Consider the following 6,038-nt stretch of genomic DNA (forward strand, 5'->3'; position numbering starts at 1 on the left):
TTGCACCGACCTTACAGACATCTCACTCTATATTCAAAACATCCTCATGAATGATAAATATAGATACGGGAGATGTTCCCAATGTACAGTCAGGACATGCTGTGAGGTCGCAGCAAGGTGCGCTGTGTGAGAAGCAGATCCTCGGCCATTAGGGAGATGATTGAATATGTTACATTACCAAAATACTTGCATGAATTTTCCTTAGGCTCAGTTTGGAACGAGTACAAATACAAATATGTACAATATATATACATACAAAATAACACAAAATACAAGGTTTTACGCTCTATATATTTGTATTTGTACTCCTTCCAAATGGAGCCTTATTTCCTTTTTCTTGCCTTTTCTCTTAAAGCCTAATGACCCAAAAATACTTGTAGTTTTTCCAAACAAAATTAGCTAAAATAACAAGAAACATTTTACAGACCTGAATGTCTATCTTCATCTTAGAATATAAAAATCATCCACTCCTTCCAATAAATCAAGAAAAGTCAAATGAAACCATAAATTTATATCTATTAAAAGAAACCCTACCATTTCATTTGAATATTTAATCCAATGAGAAATCTACAAGGATATATTACAGCAATTGAGAGGACTTTAATATTTCAAATCATAAATTGTTCAAATAAATAGTAAAATAGTAGTTTGGGGATGCAAAAAATGTAAATACGTAAATGATAATCTTTTTTGAAGTTAACTGATGTAACTCTAATAGAGGGGCATTCGTTGCAAAGAAAATGTTCATGGGATCTTTGTCACAGATGAAAGTGTAGAAGTAATTGTCACTAACCCCATTGTATAGGGGTCTTTGTAATTTACCCTTTTAGCTATGCTTTTTTTATATTATTTCTCTTTTATGGATAGTTTTTTTTTATTATTTGACATCACAAAAATAAGGGAAAATATAAATTGTCTATATAATATCTACTAAAAACAAAAATTTCCTATATAATTATATGATATGAATTCGGGTGATCAATTGATAAAAAATGAATTAGGGTGATTCTGGGGCTTTGAGCTAGGGCTTTGGGATGGGCTAAAGTATTGAGCTCAGGTCCAATCTTACAATTTTCGAGCATGATGAGGTCCCTAACTCATATCAAGCTTAGACACAAAACATGCCCCCAAGTTTAGTTGAGTGGAACCAAGAAATGCATGTTGACCCTATGTGTTTTGCAAATAAGTGTGTAATTACAACAAGTCAAAATCTTGAAGAAGCAAATGCTAATCTAAGGCACAAAGGAGCAAAGCAAGAAAAGATGCCATTGTGACAACATAAGAAAGAAGAATGAGGAGACATCAAGCTCAAGTGGTTTCTAAGTGTTTTATTTATTTAGGACTTGATGTAATCATTTGTAAGATGCACAACATTAGGCTTAGTTGTGTGACTATTCCCGACATTACCAAGACCTTAGGGACCAATGGTTAAATTAGTTTTAGGTGGTTAGGCTTTCACTAGACTTTATTTGAGCTACAATGTGAAATTTCTAAGCATAAAAGCCTAAGTAATCAATTTTCTAACTTTGGGTGTTGCAAGCTAAAGTTTTATAAGGTTAGTCATATCCTATAGTTGACTGCCTACAAGGCAATAGTCAACTACTTGTGATAGACGAGTTTGGTGTTGCACTAGCCTTGGTTAGTAGTCAACTAATAGAAAAGGGTTATGCAACTATCCTTGATAGTCAAGAACTTAAGTGCAAAACCTAGTTGAGTATCAAGAGGTAGTAGTCAATTACCAACGAGAAAATATTTTCTTGTGGGTAGTAGTCAACTACCAAATGGTATCAATTGGCTACTAACTTCTAACAAGGATAAAGCAGTCGACTATCATCGAGCCAATCAACTGTTTCATGAAAAGAAATAAGTTTTTTTTACCATTTGAAGGCTCAATGACTCTTTTCTCTTATGATAAGCCTTCAATCTTGTTGTGAACAAGCTCTAAACATTTCCTAAAAAGGATTAATCTCTTCCAAATGGATATATAACAGCCATATGATCTCTAAGCATGTTTCTTGCAATAAAATACTTGTATTTGAGATGAAAATCTTAAGTTTATTGTGCTAAAAAGAAAAAGAGTTAATAAAGAGCATTATTGAGTGAAGAGATTCTAAGCTTAAAAGAGGTCTCATAAAAAGAGATTTCATCCATGGAGAAAAAATTTGCAAAAGTTGTATGTGCTCTCATTAATTATATCCAGAAGTTATTTTATCTCTTTTAGTGCAATAGCCCATTATTGTTTATGCATTCTCTTGCATTTTAATAGTTTATGTTGTATTTGCATATCTACCAAGTTAGAGGCATTTTATTATTGTGCTTTCATTGTTTACATCTGCTGTATTTGCAGTTAAGTGTTTTGTGATTAAACACCATAGTAGTTAGGATAGAACCCAAAAGTTTATCCATTAAAGGTCTTAATCGCACTCATAAAGTCCAACTATCGTAAAAGTCTTATTGACACCTGGGAAGTTCAACTAGTTGCAAGGGTTTTGTTGGCGCTATGAAGTCCAACTAATTTTAATGAAAATTCTCAAATAATGTGCTTGGGGAGAAGACATAGACTTGTGTTTGGTCGAACATCTATAAATCTTATGGTTGCTCATTGTTGTTCTTAATATTTGTTATTCACACTACTATATCTTGTCGCATAATCACTTTTCAATATATTGCTCTCTATATAATTTGTTTATCATAATAAGTCTCCAATAGGTATTGGTTTGGAGAGGAAAATTTTGTAACCCCCCCCCCCTAGGTTAGGCTACTTGGGCTATCAAGTGGCACCAAGTAAGTTCACCATTAGTTTGTAGCTTAACAGCTAGGTGGTTTAAAATGGCCACCTAAACTAGCACTTCCTATTTTGAGGGGCAATCCATCTTTAGGCCTTTGGTCTTCAACGGAAAACACTAAAACTATTAGAAGGTGAGAATGAGAATCTATTTTATTTCTCTTAACTATGACCTTTGGGAAACAATTGAAAATGATCTCTCTAAGCTAATAAAAGAGATAGGAGAAGAAATGGTAGAAAAGGTTTCCTCATAATGGACTGGGGATGAGAAGAAGAAAACATCCTTAAATGAAAGGGCCAGGAATATTCTTCGTTGCACACTATATAACATTGTAGTCATTAGAACCTTTGCCTATAGGTCTGCACAAGAAATGTAAAGAATTCTCGAAGACACGTATGAGGGAACCAACCAAGATATAGAACCCAAAACTAGTTCTCTAACCAACAAACTTGAGGTATTTGAAATAAAATCCTGAGAATCCATTGCTAATGAATTTATTTTTTCTAAAGATGATATAAATGGGATCAAATCCTCGAAGAGCTCTATATGAAAGATAAAAAAGTGTAAAGCCCCCATGAAGAAAATTACAACTAATTTATGCAATCAAGTAGAAGAAGAGCAAGTTGTGTGCAGAGCATTCTTAGAACCAGAAAGAGAAGAATCTAGTGTAATGGAGATGGAATACATAAATAATAAGAGATCATCGATGGAGGAAAGACACAACAATCAAAAAGCCAACATGCTATGCTTAAGTGGCAAGGAGAATGTTAAGGTATCTCTAAATCTTGAACCTTCTCATAGAAAGTTACAAAACCTATCTAGAATACTTCTCCTACATGGAAAGAAAAAATCAAGGATTATGAGAATAAGGTATAGAATACAAAGAAATTTGTTTGTGAAAATTGTTAAATCATCACTTTAAGATCCCTTAATAAGCAAATGGTTTTATGATAAAGACAAAGTTACTATTATACTCAGACGTAGAAAGGTGAGAAAGCAGAGGGGGATCAACAAAGAAGAAGGAATAAGAGAGAAGTAACACCTTTTATAACACAAAGATATCAAGAATCAAGTGACATTGAAATAATTGGTGACAAAACTCTTAGAATCTAAAACAACAACAATAGGTGGGGAAATAAATCAAAATAGCTCTAGAATCCACTAAGACAAAGGAAGCCTAAAGGAAACGAATAAAAGCAGTGTTATTGAAGAAATGAAGTTAATAATCTTTAAATCAAAGTAGAAGCCCAACTCAAGAATCAAAACAGCTAAGAATCTTTGCATTTTTTGGGATTTCTAATCTAGTTTGCTCTTGTTTCATGTTGAAAACAATAATTTGCACACAAGTTTTTATGTTGAAGGTCTCAAGTGACAGGTGCATACCATGATAGGTACACCCAACATCACAAAAAATGTTGAAATTGCTGCACCACTTTTGGTGATTTTGTTGTTTACAATCCAATGGCAGGTGCACATAGTGAACTTCCTTTAGCATGTAAATCAAAGTCAAACACTTTATTCCATTGCAATGGTTTCATCTACCAACCACTTCTCTTATAAATTTGTCTAGGTCTGTTGTGAACTCTCCAACCTCTTTGCCAGAATTCATAATTCAGGGACAATTCTATGGGAAGAGATTACAATTGTCAACACAAATTTCTTGTCTAGAACCAAAGATAGAAAATGATTGACAGATATCAAATATTTGATATTTAATAAAATATAAAACAAATTTCTATGGTTTAATCTCTTTACAAAAATAAATCCCATGATACTTTTCTTTAGAGATTCAATCTCATGGCTTAAAAGGCTTGTTCCCCTATGAATCTAGAAGTGTGCATGATCCAAGGGTTGATAAAGCTTCTTTTTGAACCAATGCTTATAAATCTTGTAGTACTTTTACCTTAGAAATCTCTTATGGAGAAGCACTAAGGTGGCATTTGGTAAATTTGAAGTCTAAAGTTTAAATAAAAAAAAACACCTCCGAAAAAGCTCTAAAAGCATTCAGTGGAAAATTTGCTTTTTCACATTTGCAAACATACGAATATAGTGGAGTTATTCGATAATCTAAATGTTGTAATGTCTGAAAACTATGTATTTTACAAATTTACCCCTCAAAGTTGTTATTTAAATAAAAAAATAAAAGGATTAAAATACACATTAAAATAGTAATAAAAAGATTAATATTATAAAAATTTTAAAAAATAAATATAAAATATAATACTAATAAAAAATAATGTAAGATATAAAATTTGCCTTTATTATTTAAAATGCATAAAATATCAAAAATTTATTAACCAATAAATATACTATTAAGGATAATTAAAATATTGCAACTGTTTTAATAAAATAATTAAACACCAGAAAATAAATACAAAACATTATTAAATGGTAAATCAATAAATGAAAATGATACAAAATTTAAAAAAGAAGTAAGTTAAATTAATAAAAAATCATCTTAATTTGTTTATAGAAAATATTAGAATTATAAAGAAAGAGAAAAGGAGAAAAAATCTCCTACGAATCTAGAAGTGTGCATGATCCAAGGGTTAAAAAAGCTTATTTTTTAACCAATGCTTATAAATCTTGTAGTAACCGTACCTTAAAAATCTCTTATAGAGAAGCACTAAGGTGGCATCTGGTAAATCTGAAGTCAGAAGTCTAAAAAACAAAAACACCTCCAAAAAAGCTCTAAGCATTCAGTGGAAATTTTGTTTTTTCACATTTGCAGACGACTGAATATAGTGGAGTTATTCGATAATCTAAATGTTGCAATGTCTGAAAATTGTGTATTTTACAAATTTACCCCTCAAAGTTGTTATTTAAATAAAAATAAATGAAAATGATTAAAATACACATTAACATAGTAATAAAAAGATTAACATTATAAAGATAATAAAATTATAAAAAATAAAAATTAATAAATAATATTATTAAAAATAATATAAAATAAGTATAAAATATAATAATATTATTAATACTAATAAAAAATAATGTAAGATATAATATTTGCCTTTATTATTTAAAAATAACAAAATATAAAAAATTTATTAACCAATAAATATATTATTAAGGATAATTAAAATATTGCGACTATTTCAATAAAATAATTAAATGCCATAAAATAAATACAAAACATTATTAAATGGTAAACCAATAAATGAAAATGATAAAAAATTAAAAAAAAAAGTAGTAAGTTAAATTAATAAAAATATCATCTTAATTTTTTTATAGAAAATACTAGAATTATAA

Source organism: Nelumbo nucifera, chromosome 2 (assembly GCF_055504915.1).
Source record: "Nelumbo nucifera cultivar China Antique chromosome 2, China Antique-T2T, whole genome shotgun sequence".
NCBI lineage: Eukaryota > Viridiplantae > Streptophyta > Magnoliopsida > Proteales > Nelumbonaceae > Nelumbo > Nelumbo nucifera.